General features: G+C 34.1%; 1 pseudogene; it reads left to right on the top strand.

Moving 5' to 3' along the window:
- Positions 1 to 7894, top strand: part of LOC103018806 (3-ketoacyl-CoA thiolase, mitochondrial-like) — a 142462-nt pseudogene extending 134568 nt beyond the window's left edge.
- Positions 7895 to 18333: the final 10439 nt, after the last annotated feature.

Raw genomic sequence — 18333 nt, 5'->3', positions numbered from 1 at the left:
ATCAACCACTTTTCCTTGGGCACCTTTTACTTCTTTACTTTATTTCTATTCTCTCCTTAATAGTCCTGCTTTTCTTTAAGACCCTTTAAAAGTTTTCATTCTAATTTTTTCTTCCTTGACATCTTATCTTCATTCCTGATACAGGTAAGATAAAGCAGAGCCTAAATACCCAGGTATATTTGCAAAAGCTTAGAACATGAAGAAATTATATGATTTCTTCATGAATGGTAGGGGATGGATTTAAACCCAGGCATGATGACCCATGTTAAGCATTTTCTCAGTCTGCTTTAAGAAAAACATTTCAAAACCCAGTCACTCCTATGGGTTTAATAACAAAAAGATGTTGGAGTCCTAAATCCCAGTGCTTCTGAATGTGGCCTTGTTTAGAAATAGGGTCCTTGCAGATGATCAAGTTAAGATGAGTTCAGTAGGGGGAGTTCTAATCCTATATGATTGCATCCTGAAAATAAGGAGGGGATTTGGACATGGAGACAGACATACACACACACACACACACACACACACACACACACACACACACACAGACAACTCCATATGAAGATGAAGGCAGAGGCCAGGCTGATGCACATACAAGCCAGGAAACACCAAAGAGTGCATGAAACCACCAGAAACAGATTCTCCCTCACAGGCCTCAGTAGGAACTAAACCTGCGGACACGTTGATCTTGGACTTCTAGTCTCCAGAACTGTGAAACAATATCTTTCTGTTGTTTAAGCCACACAGTTTTTGATGCTTTGTTATAGCAGCCTAGCAAATTAATAGAATCACAAAAGTAGGGTGTTATTAAATTTCTACATTATGCTACATTTCTATATAGATCATAAATAGTGTTAAATTTTTCTCTTCCTATTTAACTCATTTGTGAAAGTTAAAAAAAAAAAAAGTTGTGTAATTCATTATGTACTTAATGGTCCAGACATTTAAAATACCAAACATTAATACCATGTATTAGAATAAAAACAAAGTACATCATAAACTAAAAAAGAGATTAGAACAGTAGGTCATTATGAGAAAACAAAACATATTGGACTTAGGTAAAAATAACAACCTCTGGGTTGAACAATTTATACTAAGTAAAGAAGAAGGATTTTAATGACATAATGTAAAAGCTTCTCTAATGGGAAAAACTTGGCAAGCAGAGGGTTTAGAGACAAGTGCACACCTCAGTTATTTTGAAGGTAAGTGTTTCTAAAGTTATTCTAAAATTTAATTTGGTTTAATTAAGTGAAAGGACTCTTTTGGCTCTGTGTGCATACAGGTGGGAATCAGTGAAAGCTGTTTATTCTTTGGTTCTACACATAAAATTTTCATGGTGAGGTTACTTCTATATTTTAAAGAGGAACACTAAAAGTAGAAACTGCCATACTGTATAAAAGGGGAATAAAAATGTTCTTTAATTCCTGAGGGAATTGATTTCCTATTCTTTTTTTTTTCCAGTTTTAATAAAATATAACACCTTTGGCTTCCAGGATATAAGTCAAAGTTTTTTATGTTGAAAATAAGAAATATTTTCTTAAATTCACTTATAAAAACTGACCTTTGTAAATTTATTTCAATCTCAGAAATCCTAGAGTGCCAATGAATTTGCTAAAAATCTACCAAGGAATGGATTCTGAAAAGATGCGATATGTTTATTAACTAAAATGCCTCTCAGTATTATTCTTAGTCATTTCACCTTGGTGAAAATAAGTCTTAGAAAGATTTAATATTTTCATGACAAAATTAACCTAAAGTTATTAAGCCATTTTAGACCCCATGATTCCATGTCTTTCATTCCCTTACTCAAGACTAAACTCTTTTTTTTCTTAGTTACTTGCCAAATATATATTACTCCACTGTTATACAGCTCAAATTTCACTTCTTTTTTTAAGCTTTCCTGGTTACTTTTTCTCCCACCTCCCCAAACAGAGTTCAGTACTCAATCTGAGTGCTTATTTTATCCCTGCCAGTACCTTATTTGCAATGTTTGTGTCATAACTATCAGAAAACATGTCTTTCTCCATTGATAAACATGTGTTATTTTAGTGTAAGAAATTTTATTCTGGTTATCTTTTTATTCTTATGATGTATCATAGTGCTGCATGATAGTCTACACAACGATGTTTACTAAGTGAATTAATAAAGTCATGTTTTCGTTATATATTAGCCAAAGGTCACAGGTCATTGTACATACCTCACCCATGAGTTTTATTATTCCCTGTAGCTAGATGATTTGTACGTCTTGGGTTTCCCAGGACAGTCCTGTGTTTTTTGTTTTTAATTAAGGTATAGTTGATGTATAATATTACATAAGTTACAGGTGTACAATATAGTGATTCACAATTTTTAAAGGTTATACTCCATTTGTAATTATTATAAAATATTGACTATGTTCCCTGTGTTGTACAATACATCCTTGAGGCTTATTTTATACATAATAGTTTGTACCTCCTTAATTCCCTACCCCTGTCTTTTCCCTCCCCCCTCCCCTCTCCCCACTGGTAATCACTAGTTTGTTCTCTATTTCTGTATGTTTCCCTTTTGTTATATTCACTAGTTTTACTTTTTTAGAATCTGCATATAAGTGATGTCATACAGTATTTGGCTTTCTCTGTCTGACTTATTTCACTTAGCCTAATATCCTCCAAGTCCATTCATGTTGCTGCAAATGGCAAAATTTCATTCTTTTTTTATGGCTAAGTAGTATTCATTGTGTACATATATACCACATCTTATTTATCCATTTATCTGTTGATGGACACTTAGGTTGCTTCCATACCTTGGTGATTGTAAACAATGCTGCTATGAACACTGGGGCGCATGTACCTTTTCAAATTAGTGTTTTTGTATTTTTCAGATATATACCCAGAAGTGGAATTGCTGGGTCATGTGGTAGTTCTATTTTTAGTTTTTTGAGAAACTGCCATACTGTTTTCCACAGTGGCAACGCCAATTTACATTCCCACCAACAATGTACAAGTGTTTTCTCCACATCCTTTCCAACATTTGTTATTTGTGGTCTTTTTGATGATTGCCATTCTGACAGGTGTGAGGTGATATCTCACTGTGGCTTTAATTTTCATTTCTCTGATTAGTAACAATGTGGAGCATCTTTTCACGTGCCTGTTGGCCATCTGTATGTCTTCTTTGAAAAAATGTTAATTCAGGACTTCTGCCCATTTTTGAATCGAGTTGACTGGGGTTTTTTGATGTTGACTTGTATGAGTTATCCATATATTTTGGATATCAACCCTTCATTGGTCATATCATTAGCAAATATTTTCTCCCATTCAGTAGGTTGTCTTTTTTGTTTTGTTGATAATTTCCTTTTCAGGACAGTGCTGGTTTATACTTATTATCCTGGCATCCTGTCTGGCTTAGGCTTTTTCCAGATTTATCATTTTTAAAGGGATTATTAATAATTACTTTAAAGTAAATTGGATAGATTGGGTGGGCCTTCAGTTTGTATTTCTGCTTTAAGCCATGGTTTTACCCAGTTTGAGCCACCATCTTATCTCATAGTGTGTGAGACATATTGCAGTGCATCGTGTCCTCATGTTAACCGGTTATTATATCTGAAAGATGAGCAGCAATTACTCATTTCTCTCTTTCCATCTTCTTCTAAAGAAAACAACTGACACTTCCCTTTCAAGAACAACATGCTGATAAAATCTTGTGTGCTCTAACAGAGGCAAGTTGGGAGAGCTAACTTTCTCTGCTATGTGGGGAGTAGTAAGTGTTGGATGTTGTTGCTTCTGCTGGCCACATAGTTTACAAATATGGTGCAGTTGGCTGTGCTGTAGCTTTCATAGCCAGTGCTTGATCCTTTGAAAAGTCCGCGGATAGGAGTGACTTCTGATCAAGCTTGATGCAGTGGCTTAAACAATATTCTAGGTCTTGGTTTTTCTCTGATCTTATCTTGACTTTGTTTTCAGTGAGTAGGAACAACTACCCTCAGACTCTCTTTCTGGTAGCAAGATGGCAGTAGCTCCTAAATTTCTAGTTCAGGAGAAGAAAGAACTACTTCTTATAAATTCTCCAAATTTTCTGACATTCATTCAATAGACAGGTTCTGAATATTCACCATTCAATATTTGCTTGATTTGTCTCATGCATGCTCCTCTTCTGAAAGAATCCAAGCGCAAATTCCCATGGAGACTCTAAAACTGACCTCAAATAATATCTAGAAGGAGAATGGATATAAGATAGCAAATAAAACTATCTGTGACTCTGAGACCCTGGAATGTACTAGGTGCTCTATAATTATTAGTTTTCCTCTTTTTGCCATAAGTAAGGCCAACTGTGTAGGTATACTCCCAAAAATCTGCTTACAAAATCAGTTTTAATCTTTCTGAGGTCAAATTTTCAAAAGGGTTTAATTCAAGATCTAAATCCAGGCTTATCCTATTCACCAGATCTAGCATCCAGCTGCCCTTCTGGGTTTCCACAGGCATTATAACAATGCACTACTGTTCACATTTGGAAAAAGAATAGTGTGGCTTTCTTACAAGCTCTTTGAACTTTATTTAAAAAAAAAACTTTTGCATATTTCATCATCTATTAAATAAATATTACATTTTGGTATGAGAATTTGTTAAAAGATTAGGGATAACTAGTTGGAAAAGAGGGGAAAAGAAAAAGAAAAATACTACATTATAGAGTAATATCTTATTTTACCCAAGAATGGCAGTTAAATAGCTGAATTAAAAAAATGGAAGAAGCTTATTACCTATGGTGTTTTTGCTTTTCTGGAGACAGATTCAATTGAGAATGATAACCTCAGAAGGATGGTCTACTGACCCCTAAGTCGAAGCCTGACTTCATTTAAAGTTAAAGAAAACAAGAGTTTGCTGGGAAATGATGGGAGAATGCTCCTAGTTTTCTTTCCATGGTTTCCTTTGTATATACTTTTCTTTAATCTTTGGAGAGACATTTTACAGTTCTGCTGCCCGTAAAAGTTATGTTTGAATGTATTCTACAAAAGTTGCAAAGCTGGTAACTCATAAAATATTCCTGAGGTTGGCAAGTTTCACAAGATGAAAGGTTCACACAGCTCTAACAAGTAACTAAAAAGGAGACTGGTGTAGTGGGCACCAGCACAGCAGTTTAAAGTCCCATGCTGGATACTGGACTGCAGTTTGAATTCTTATCATGGGCCCAAGAAGATAAATATTATCCCCAACATGCTTATCCTTAATTGGTGTGTTTAAGCTTAATTGACCTTACTACAAAATAATTGAAAATATGAATAAAACAACCCTGTTTTTTGTCCTTTTTTTTTCCTCAAAAGAAGATGAAAATTCTACAATGAAGAGGATTTTCACATTTATATTTAGCTCGTTTTGCTTAAGCTTGAAAAACAGGTCTCTAGTTTCTGCCAGCACTTGTAACCAAGGAGAATGATTACCACATGCAGGTGTCACTGATTGGTTGGAATTGAAAGCTGCAGATTGTCTTGAAGGCCTGAACTGATCTCTCTATCCCCTAATCTCCATTTACTTCTGCCAAATGCCATTAGAGAGTAGTCAGATCTGTTTTGACCAACAGCATAGCTAACAAGTAGGATCGATGTCAACATATCATTGGTGTTTATGGGGGAAATATATATATATAAAATAGATGAACATTGTCTGAAAATTATATTTCTACATGTATATATTTTAAAAGATTAGTTATAAACATATTTTAACCAACTAAATGGACCTGCTGTTGAGAATTCTGCTTTCTATTCTAAATTTCCCAAAATACTTTGCAGTAGTACCTTAAGTAAGGAAAGGGGAGATATATATATATATATATATATATATATATATATATATATATATATATATACACACACACACATATATATAAACAAACAACAACAACAGAAACCCACCCATCTAATGAATAGACACTAAGATTTATGACATAAGGCTATAAAATACTTAAAAATAATTATAAGCCCTTGCAGATAATATATAAAAGCCTTATTCATTAAGTGGACTGTATCTTTATTTATAGAACATACAGAAACTCTCTTAATATGTCTTCACATAATCTTTGAGACTAATTGAAGGTTTCAATTCCCTTTTGAAAATATACCAACTGAATAACCGTGGCTAATAAGTGCCTCTCTCTTTTGCTCCACACCTTCTGCACTTCTTACTTTACCTAATGAAACCATTGCTAGATGTTGTGTGAGGCCTTAGGATGTCTTTTATGCAAAATGTGGAAAATAAATCAGTAAACTAAGTTTCGAAGAAAGGCTTTGTCCCTACATCATAATGTGCATGCGTATGTTTTAACTTGAAATAAAATTTTTAAGGTATGCGTGCATTTTTTGTTTGTATATACTTTAACCTACTTTTCAATTAACTTACCAAATAATTGTTCCGATCAAGTAAGATAAGATGGCTCTTAAACTATATACTATAGAAGTATTATGAATGCAACATAAAACATAGAACTTTTAAAATATAGTGATGGCACTGAAAATTATAATTTTATATTTTAAACATGTGTCTTCAATTCCTCTCATTTGGGATTCCTTTAACTTAGAAACTAAATATAAAGAAAATCTCAAGTGCAAATACTAGGAGGGCAGGGGAGATTAACCTTATATTTGCCAAATTTTCAGAGGCAGATTAAAACTTCTACCTACAACTCCCATTGCATCAAATGATACTATCCTCTCCAGAATTTGATTAACAAAAATTCTACTATTAAAAATGAATTCCATTGTTTTGCAAATCTGTTATGAATGAAGAATAAACCCATCAGAGCTTCAAGTTGGTGAACAAATGAAAGTGCTGGGACAGGTGGGTGCCCAGAGGGTGTGGAAGGCACGCCCCACCTCCCCATATCTTGCCCTATAAATCTCTTCTATTTGTCTGTTCTTTAGTTGTATCCTTTATAATAAACTGGCAAATAGCTCTTCAGATGCTGCATACTTGGCAAGGCACGTCAGTTTGATGTGGGAGTTCCTAAAGAGACCTCAGCTCTCACTGTTAATAGGCTCTGTGGCTCTGGTTTCCAGTCCATTGTGAAAGGATGTCAGGAAATGTGTGTTAAAGATGCTGAAGTTGTCTTGTGTGGAGGAGCCAAAAACATGGCTCCTTACTGTGTCAGAAACGTGCGTTTTAGAGCCAAGTTTTGATCAGATCTCAAGCTGGAAGATTCTTTGCAAGCAGCATTAACAGAGCAGCATTTCCAACTCCCCGTGGGAATTACTGCAAAGACTCTTGCTGCAAAACATAAAATTAGCAGAGAAGAATGTAACAAACACACCCTGTAGTCAGAGCAGAGATGGAAAGCTGCTAAAGATGCTGGCTGCTTTAATAATGAGATGGTACCAGTTGAGGTAAAGACAAGGGCAGGAAAACAATGCAAGTAATGAGCCGGTTTGGTCCCAACGAGCCTGGAGCAGTTAAATAAACTTCCTCCAATTTTCGAGGGAGAAGGGACCATCAGTGTAAGAAATGTACCAGAAGTATCTGATGCTTTCATAGCTAGTAAAGATGCTGCTAAAAAGCATAACTTTACACTGGCAAGAATTGTGAGCTATTTTGTATCTAGATGTGATCTCTCTGTCATAGATATTGGTTTTGTCCCTACCTCCAGTGGGGCACTAAAGAAAAGAAGACTGAGTCTTAAGGACATGAATTTGGTAGAGGTAAATGGAGATTTTGCTCCCCAGTACTTGGCAGTTGAGAAGAGCTTGGATCTCGACCCAGGTATAACCAATTTAAATGGAAGAGCCATTACTTGGGATCAGCCATTGGGAGGATCTGGATCAAGCATTATTGCACACATGTTTCATGAATTAAGATGTGGAAGTGGAAAACGTGCAGGGGCATAAGCTTGCATTGGAGTTGGCCAGGGTATGACACTCATCATTCAGAGACCAGCCTGAGGAGAGAAAGGAGCCCACCATGGCCCACAGTTACTTTACTTGGCCAGGCCACATTAGAACAGGGGACCTTTAGAGCAGCTGCTAGAACTGACTATGCCCTGCCACTGAAACAGTGATTGAGTGTGAGCAAGGGTTGATGAGGTAAAGATGTATTTATCATGAGTTAAGAGCTGAGGCCAGAAATAAGTTTTCTCAAATTTGCACTAAATGTGATATATTTCTGAACTGAAGTTTAATTATAGAAAGCCTTAAAAAAGTCATATTCTGGCCAATGACCACCACACATGCTTTAGATCATATGATTGCAAGGAAATTGAATGTGTTGCCTTCATTTCCAAAAATAAATAGATGAATGAATCCATGAATAAATACCTTTATGAGGAATTCTTAAATTTTCTTATGATTTTCTTTTTACATTTTATACTTTACAATGGAATATTCTATTAACATTCTTTAATAGAAACAAGTGAGAAAGAGCAAGCCCCTGACATGCAGGCTGTGGGCCTCATAACTCTCAGCCAGGCCTTGGTGTTGCTTCAAGCTGTCCTGGCACTCACAGTTAGGTTTCCGCGTCTCCTGCTGAAAATAAACTTTTTCACAGAACCTCAGACTCAGATAAGACCACTCTGTGATCGTTATGGATAAAGACAAAAACAAGACTATTCCTTAATCATGGCTGAGCATAGACAAAGCACTACCCAACCCACAGCTTCACAAGTATAACCCTTCCCTGGTTAATATGAGCAGTGGCTGTTTCTTAAATAGTTACAGGATTAGCCTCACTCTGGTGTATCATTGCCATGGATAAGATGTTTTGAGATACCCTATCATAGAATTGCTTCCAGCTCCTGATAGTATACAATCCAGTGCAAGGTACTGCTTCCTTAAACCCTCCTCCAAACAACTCAACCAAAGCCTAAATTGTATAATAGGCTTCTTTTTAATACCCACTGCGATGGTATTAATTTTACATGTCAATTTGACTAGGCTAAGGGATGCCCAGTTAGCTGGTAAAACATTTTTCTGGGTGTGTCTATGAGGGTGTTTCTGGAAGAGATTAGCATTTGAATTGGTGAGCTGAATAAAGCAGATGACCCTCCCCAATGTAGGAAGGCATTATCCAATCTTTTGAGGGCCCTGAACAGAACAAAAAGGCAGAGGAAGAATGAATTTGCTCTCTTTCTGCTTGAGCTGGGACATCTTCTCCTGTCCTCAGTCATCAAACCTCCTGGTTCTCAGATCTTTGGACTTGGACTGAATTACACCACTGGCTCTGCTGGTTCTCCAGCTTGCAGGTGGTAGGTTGTAGGACGTCTTGGCCTCAAAAATTGCATGAGCCAGTTCCTATAATAAATATCTCCCTTTCTCTCTCCCTCTCTCTCATTCTCTTTCTCTGAAAATAGAGTGTTCCTATGAAAACGTTTGTATGTTGAAATAGCCTAAAGCAAAGAAGCAATTTTTTCCTAAAAGTGCAAAACCTCTTTAGATTTCTGTTGGTTAGTGAAAACAGGTACTAATACAGGTCTTTCATAAAAGCAACGTGGCATAAAGCAAATGTTCAAAAAGCGAGGAATACCTGTATATATATATATATAGTTTTTGGTTCTGTTTTCTCTGGAGAACTCTAATACACCTTCTTACCAAGACACCTCACATTTCACCATATGTATGCCCTTTAATGCTGCAAACAAGAATAAATACAGCGGTGTTCCTGGCGGTATTTGGAGGTAGGGTGCTAACACAAAGAACAGAAAATAGATTGCATGTGTTTAAAGACTTGATTAGAATGGGGGATATATTATCTAAATCCTAGAGGAATGCAATACAGGAAGATGGAAGAAATAGAAAGCAAAGATCAAATTTCTCTGCTCCCAGAATTTTACATAGCACAGCACTAGGGAGTATTGTGACTTATTGATTAAATTATCCAATTCAATAAAAGTATGGTGAATAGATGCAAGAAAGCTGTTTCTGCATTCTCTGTTTAAATTACAATTAAGTTTCCAGCTGGATATCTCCAAAACATAGTGGAAACCTTGCAGTGATGGTATTTACCTTGTTCTATTTTGGGATTCTTTAGCAACATCACCTTATAGCAACAGCTGTTCAGAGTGCTGGGATTGGTACGAATACTTCTTCTACTGCTGGCAAGTTGAAAGCTGTAAAATATTTTCAGTTCATTTCAGGTTCAGGTGTCCCTAGGAGCAATTGTCTTCATGCAGTAGAAGGGAAGGTACTAAGACTATAAAACAGAGATTCAGAAACTAAATACAAACTGCTGTTGGTTGAAAACTCCAACTGGGACTTTATTGCCAAACACCAGACATTAGAAGATCAGTAGCTAAATTAGCCAGAGTAAACATCCTGAGGTACAAAACCAGTGCCAGCTCACTGAGCTAAGAATAAGACACATGGGTTGGCAGTAGGGCTGAGGAAAGACCTAAATAAATACGGATAAATGCAGTATCCGTTTCTGTATTGAAGGACACATTTGAACAAAAACAAAAAAATAAGAAAAATAAATTCATCTATAAAGGTGTAGAAGGGAATTTTTGGAAGGTTTATGCTCTTGATTAGAAAATAAATAGCTATATTAGGATTATATATTTTATATGTAATTTAAGTGCTACTATAAGAACTATAAGAACCTCATGATAATCATTAAGATAAATTAACCGTAATTTAACAATCATACATGGAAAATTTAGATCTTTCATGGGACTTTTTATTAAAATGAGAATATATTAATATATATTTTCTTCTATCCCTTTTCCCTCCTCTTTATTGTACCTTTTAACCTAAATCTCCAAACAACTGTTAACATTTTTACTATTATTATATAATACCAAAAATTGCAAAAACCATAATTTTACACTTGATGGCTTTTCCCTAACTGAACTGACCTATATAGCCAGCACTCAGATCAAAAGATAGAACATGAAGAACCTAGGGACAGGACAGGAATAAAGATGCAGACATAGAGAATGGACTTGAGGACACGGGGAGAGGGAAGGGTAAGCTGGGACTAAGTGAGAGAGTGGCGTGGACATATATACACTACCAAATGTAAAACAGATAGCTAGTGGGAAGCAGCCACATAGCGCAGGGAGATCAGCTCGGTGCTTTGTGACCAACTAGAGGGGTGGGATAGGGAGGGTGGGAGGGAGACACAAGAGGGAGGAGATATGGGGATATATGTATATGTATAACTGATTCACTTTGTTATAAAGCAGAAACTAACACACAATTGTAAAGCAATTATACTCCAATAAAGATGTTAAAAAAAAAATAAAGATAGAACATTACTAGTACCACAGTTCCCCATCTGGTGATGTTAATATCTATAATCCAATTACATTTTTTTTACAGAAATGGTACCCTCTACTGAAGCCAAGATGAATAACTATAATAATAATAATAATAGTTATTATTATTATTATTTGTAGTAGTATGTAACTGTTCACTGATCATGTATAAATATAAGGCTTATAAGATAACTAAAATTTCAAGCATCTGAATTTTAATTTTTTAAAAACTGTGTTGATGTTTTTTTATTCAAAACTATAGGCAATGATAATGAATTGAACCTCATTCCACATGCAATGAGAAGCCACTAAAGAAATTTCTTCAATGAGAGGGCATCAGTACATTTTTTTTTAAGAAAAAACAAGACTTTCTGGAATGTGAATGATGAAATGATGAATTAATAAGAATCAAGTAGGAATCAGAAAAGAAATTTAGAAAATAAGGAATTAATCTACTGGATAAACTATAAAATTTTGAGATATTATTGTAACAATAAATGAAAAGAAGAAAAATCATGTCCAAGTGGTTGATTTAATGAGGAGATTCTGGGAGACAAAAGATTTAGTCTCCAGTTCTGGCTTGGTGGATGGTCATTATCATTAATGACAAAAAATATAGAAGTAATAACTAATTGCATATATGTATATTTCATTGCAGAAGAAAGTTTCTCCTTCATTCTTTCATGCTTTATTTATTTATTTATATTTATTTAAATATATAAAACTAACATGACGGTTACGTTGCAAAATCCTTCACAACTGAAGTATCTTATCAGGAAAATGTGCTTGAGACCCAAGTGTGGACTCTTTGAGTCATTAAACTATTCAAGGATCTGATCTGTTTCTCACAAAACATGCATTTTTTACTTAAAGTTGCTTTACCTTTCGAAACTTTATATATTCTGCTTCCTAATGAGTCATTTAAATTTTCTTAAATGTAACTATTTCAAACTGTTTTTTCTATTGACTAAAACCAATTATGTTTATACCATACTAGAGTAACTCACTTAATTGTTTCCTGGATATCTAGGACTCAATATTTCTAGATGACTTTTATTTTCCTCACCATAATTGCCTGTATTTCATTTTCTTTTATTGTCTCTCATTTTCTTCCATTATGTTCACATATTTGCTTCTTTTTCTTCTACCACTTCCAGCCATTAGTGGCCATAGAAAGGCACTTTTTAACTTCCCTTATTAAATTATTTCCCTTCAAAGTTCATTTCATTTGCTTCAAAATTAGCACCATTTTCATATACTTGATAATATTCAGGACTATTTCTTTCTTTTTGATTGGAATAAATTCCATTGCCAATCATCTCTATCAAAGTTATAGGAGCTGGAATGGCATTTTCTTGTCATGTCTCTTCTGTAACCTGGCACAGTTCTTCAGCCTTTGTCTTTCCTTACTTGAAGTTTTCTTTTTTTTTTTTGAGAAATAAAGATCAGTTACTTTTTAGAATATTCCTCAATATGAGTTTATCTGATATGATTTTTTTTCATAATCAAATTCACTGTATACATTTGTGGCAGAATACTCAGTGATTTTTTTTTTGTCTCTTATTCTCAATAAATGAGATCAAGAGGAAAATGATTCTGGTTTGTCTCAGTATTGGTGATGTTAAATTTGGTCACATGGTTAAGGTGATGTCTATTAGGTTTCTTCACTATAAATTTACTGTATTTTCCTATGTGATCAATTTAGGAATAGTAAGAAGATATTTTGAAACTATTTAAAGATCTTGATGCTCATCAAACTTTCAGTCACCAGTATTATCAACCATTGATGATTTTATAATTATATATGTATATATTTTTATAATACATACATTCATCATTATATATTATCATGTATATTATTTATATATTATATATATAATTATAACTACACATTATATATACAATACAATATATGATACTATATTATAATATATATACATATATGAACTAGCTTCCTATTGTAAGGAGAGCTCTCTCTTTGAGCGTTTGTTTATATCAGTATGGTTTCATAAATTATTATTTTATTCAGTGGGTTAAAATGATTACTCCATTTATTTTACACTCAACTTGTCCATTTAATGTATCTATCTACCCACAGTGATATATCTATCCAGGCCCAGTATCCCCTGGGAACAGAAGCCTGAATTTTTTGCATTTAAGAAAGGTAATAAATTGCACATGTTACATCCATTGAGGAATCTGGTTGAGCACATATTTTGGCAGCAAAATATATGAATATTCAAACTAAGTGTGATTAATAAAGACTGCATATACAGCATTAGAGTCAATTCATATCAGATTTTGCCATACGTTAGAAAACATTTTGATTTTTAATGACTTGGGAATTGCAGAATCTGAAATTCAGGCTAGTTGTAAAATCTAAAATTTGAATATAATTAGGAGATTTTCTTAGGATTTAGAGAAATTAGATTAATCTGGTTTATATATTAATATAAAATGCACATAGAGTTAAGTATTCAGAAAAATCTGTTAATAAACTATAAAGAATATTTAAGATAATATCTACGGAAGCCCAATAATATTATTTTTATATCCATGGCTATTTACTTCATGTATAAAAGGTTTATTCAGATTTATGTTGTCTAATCAGTTTTGCCATGATATATCAATAATACTAATACCATCCTGGGAAATTTCTGTCTTATATAAGAATATATAAACTTGTAAAACTTCACATAGTAATCTACTAAAAATTATCTGAAAGGTTGGTACTGGTAGCAATAAAAAGCAAATTTGATAATTTTAGATTAAAAACTTACTCTAAGAAATTCTTTCTCTGAAGATTTTGTAACAGGAGAAATAATAATAAAAATATACAGGGACATATATTAGGTTATCTGTAACTAATGGCAGGACACTTTAAAGTAGGTTACTCCTTAGTTCAAAGATAACACTTGGTAGTTTCCTCACCATTGCCCTGCTTTTCAGTGAGGTGGTAGAATGTTGAATGAAACCACTGAAACCATAAGATGAATGGAAAATTTTGGTTGCCAAAACTAGGTGTTGTATGGTCCTCATGTTGGTCTCCCATTTATTCCCAAAGCAGCAGTCCCTTGATGCTGGAAAAAGAAAAAAAAAAAAAAAGATTGGAACTAAAATGCACTCATATACAATGGGAATATATTTCATATAAGATGCCAGCATCCTAAATCAATCTATTACTATTTTATAGTCTCTAGCAATATGTAGAGTAATTGTTATTAAAAGGAAAAATTAGATCATTTTATCTTTGAGTGTATTATTTAACTTTATTGTTGCCCTAAAGGCTTCCATTAATGTGTCATGTCTTAAATGTAAGAAGTCTAAATTGGTAGAGAACTATGATGATTTCTACCTGTTCTGTTCTTAATGCTTTACTGTGCCAATGCATTACCTATAATAGTTCTTCCACATTACTTTTAATATACTCCCAGGAAAAAAAAGAACACCTACATAGTTTGTCTAAAAGTATTTTCCCTGGGATTAAAAGGATTGCCATTTATGCATGCTGGCTCAAAGGGAAGAGGAATGAAAATGAGAGCTATTTTCTTTTTCCAAATGTGGCCTTTGAAGTTTTCAAAGTGAACCTTGATAGAGAATATGGCTAGATAAAAATGCTACTACTGCTTTGGCCTCAGGAAGAAAAAAATCAAAACAGCAATTTCCCATGGTGATTCCCTTTTTGGAACACTGATCATTAAACCATCATACTGTTTGACATCCTTTACAGAAGTATGATATTACTTTTATTGGAGCTTAATTTGGGGAATTACCTTAAAAATTTTTTTTTAATCCTGTAACTTTTGAAAGAGTGCAATAAAGACATTCTTCCCATCATGATGAATGCACACCTAAAAAGGTTATTCTCTCTTAGATCCCAATGGACTAAATCTGGGTTTGAGACCACCAAGGAACTATATACTTGGATAGCAATGTCTTAGCCCCTGATAGAATTGCTTTCTGAATTGCACATAAGCATTTACCACCAGCTTTTGTTCTGGATGTTAAGAGAAACAACCATAAGAAACTTGTTAGCTTTCCTTTTGTGTCAATGTTATTGAGGACATCAGTCAATATATGGAACAGCTACCTCTTTACAGTATCCCAAAGGAGACATTTCTTTTAGGCCTCTGTTATCAGTAGAAGGTATATCTCTTTTGAACACAGGCTCCCCTCTGTCCCTGCCTCTCTAATCTTATAAAGGCTATATCTCTGAATTTTATGCTGATTGCTTTGACCACCAGGAATTTTAGAGTCAACATTTTAGTGCATCTCTGCATCTACTCAGGACTTTACAGTGGGCATTTCTGACTGCTAATCTTAACCCTGAGTATATTATTTCCTTTCTCATGATTTCCTTTCTTCTTTACTAAACTTTTTTTATATTGTAGGCATTTTAAATATTAAGCACGTAAAGCAATTAGTAAGAAAGGGCATTTAAAAAGATGTTTTACCTTTTGGCATATAACTGAAACTCCAGTGCTTTGTCTACAATTCATGACTGCTTGAAATAACTGATCTAAACATTTTTTTCCTATCACAGACAGGGTGAAGGACTACTTGATGGAGGAGGGTGGGGTGCTGATGGTGAACTATTGAAGCCTTGACTAGACCCTTTAGCTTTAAGACTTCTTAATCTCCTTACTCCTTAAGGGGTGTCTTTATCTTAGTGGTTTCATATTCTTCTCAAGCTACGCTTTACAATGTTCCTGTAAGTACCTATAAATTTCTTATTGTGTAGTTAAAATGTGAGGTTTCGAATAAAACCTGCCAAAATTTTAATTAAGGTAAACAAACTAATTAGATATGGTAATAAGTGAGCCTCTGAGAGGTGTTACATCTCTGTGTCTAGGGGCAGAAGCAGTACACTACTGACAGTAACACAGAACCACTTACGGAATATATTTCTATCAAATGTTATTCCAACCCATTTTTTAATGCACAAGGGAGAGCCTCATTAGAAATCTCTAAATAACTGCATAATTAGTTGCACATATAAAATGAGAACAAGTGAAGAAAATGAAGACGTTGAGAAGGTGCTGACATTTATTGAATATTTACTCTATGCCAGTCACTGATTTATAATATTGAACTTTTAAAAATACTTTTCTTAGCCTTTGAAGAGCAATAAAATATTGTCATATCTCTGTAATGTTCTCTGTTTTACTAGACATAGAAATTATCTGTGGGAGAATAATAAGATCTATAAAGTGGTACTTTTAGAAAAAAGCTGAAGCTAATAGCAGAAAATGCTATTATTCTATTGTGAGAATGATAGAGCCTAAAACTTTCCATTTACAGACTTCTTGGAAACTCAAAGCTTTGCTTTATGTCTAATTCAATGATTTTGTCTCAGATACCTAGTTTTGCTATTATTTACAACCCCCAATCTTTTATTATTCTTTCTGTTCTTTTCATCTCTTTAAAAATTGAACCCATGCTAATCATTGAGTCTGAGAGGGAGGCAAAATAATTATAAAATTTGCATTTTGTTTGCTGTTTATTTATATTTTTAGGATTTACATAAAAAGAATGATATGGGGAATATCAATGTCTCTGGGTAAAGGATACCATTACTGTTAAATTGGAACTAGATACTCTGTTTTCCAATTCTGTTACTTTTGTTGCTTCAAACATTCAGGATATGCCTTGACTATCCTGTCATTTTTCTCTGTTTGTCTTCCATCTTCAAAAAGAGTTCATGAAGGAATAGCTTTTCTATGGCTGAAAATTGTGGATTCCTTTCCAGAGTAGAAGAGGATTAATAGAGTTAATTGAAAAGAGATATGAACATCTATGGTTTGACTAGAAGCCTAAAGCTCTGAAGTAATAAATTCAATGCAGAACCCCAGTAGCCATACCTTGCATGCATCATGACTTAGAGGTTTTATCTCTATTAGTAACTTATATGATATTAAATATCACCTCTGAATATACATTGTACATGCTCTTACCTTAGGGTCCTTGCGCTAGTCCTTGGCTCTGCTTGGATTATTCTGTCCCTCACCTCTTCCACATCTTCCTCAAGTATGACAATCCTATGGAGGCCTGTCATGATTATTTTAATTAACACTCTACTCTCCCTCAGCCATCATCTGCTTTATGTGGCTCTATCATTTCTATCACTCTTATTACTTTCTAAGGTAATATTTTGTTGTTGTTGTTTATTATGTCTCCCCATTGAGAAGTAAACTCCATGGGCTGTTTTGTTCATTAATTTATTACAAAAGCTTAGCCTGACATTGTCATTGAGTTAATGCATCTTTACGAGGAGTGAGATTAAAAACAATGTGAATAGTAAAGTCTATGGTAAGAAGATATTTTTTGCATGACAGTTTAGCCAGTTTGATAAAAGGTGGACAGTATGATGAATAGTGAAAAGCAACTCCATGTATGTATGAAATTATTATTGTCAAAATACAAATACATTAAAATGGTTTGGTGTTGAAATTGTGAACTAGTAAAGAAAAAAGAGCTAACGAGTAACTCAAAATATTCTTTTCAATTTTTTATTTAACTTTATTTTGGAGATGGCTTCATTTGACCAGTGGGTATATATATCAGGAAATTACATAAATATAATACAAAAGCTAGGAAACACTTTTTTTGGTATTATTGGCTCTTATTTAGCCCAATTGTTATTAATTATTAGCTCAGTTAGCTATGAACTGACTTACACCATTAAATAAATTATGAAGTGTTGTAGTGCCTAGCTGGTCATCCAGGCTGTATGTAATCTAGCCCTCCTCTGAATTCACAGTTGTACCTCCTTTCTTTGTCAATCATTGAGCCATTTTGTAAAAATGTATGTGCATAACTTGTAGAACTGAAGATCCTTATGACCTCTTCTGTGTCGACATAATTTTTCTATTCTCCAATTGGCCTATATGTGTGTCATCAAGAAATATTTGTCAAGTAAACAGGTATATAATTACCAGTCAAGGGTAAGGATTATACTTTTGGAGAAAAAGACCACATTTTCCCTTTCAAACAGGAAACTCTTCCAGCAAGGCTTCTTATTGACACAATTTTGAGAGGCTACCATATCAGTTATAATCATATTAGAATCAAGAAGTTAATCATAGCAAAATAACTCAGTGATAAGCATTTTTTAATTATTATCTCTTTGAGTCT

Source organism: Balaenoptera acutorostrata, chromosome 8 (genome assembly GCF_949987535.1).
Source record: "Balaenoptera acutorostrata chromosome 8, mBalAcu1.1, whole genome shotgun sequence".
NCBI classification, from domain to species: Eukaryota; Metazoa; Chordata; class Mammalia; order Artiodactyla; family Balaenopteridae; genus Balaenoptera; species Balaenoptera acutorostrata.
The sequence above is the reverse complement of the archived record's forward strand: the minus strand, read 5'-3'. Positions and strand labels throughout refer to the sequence as shown.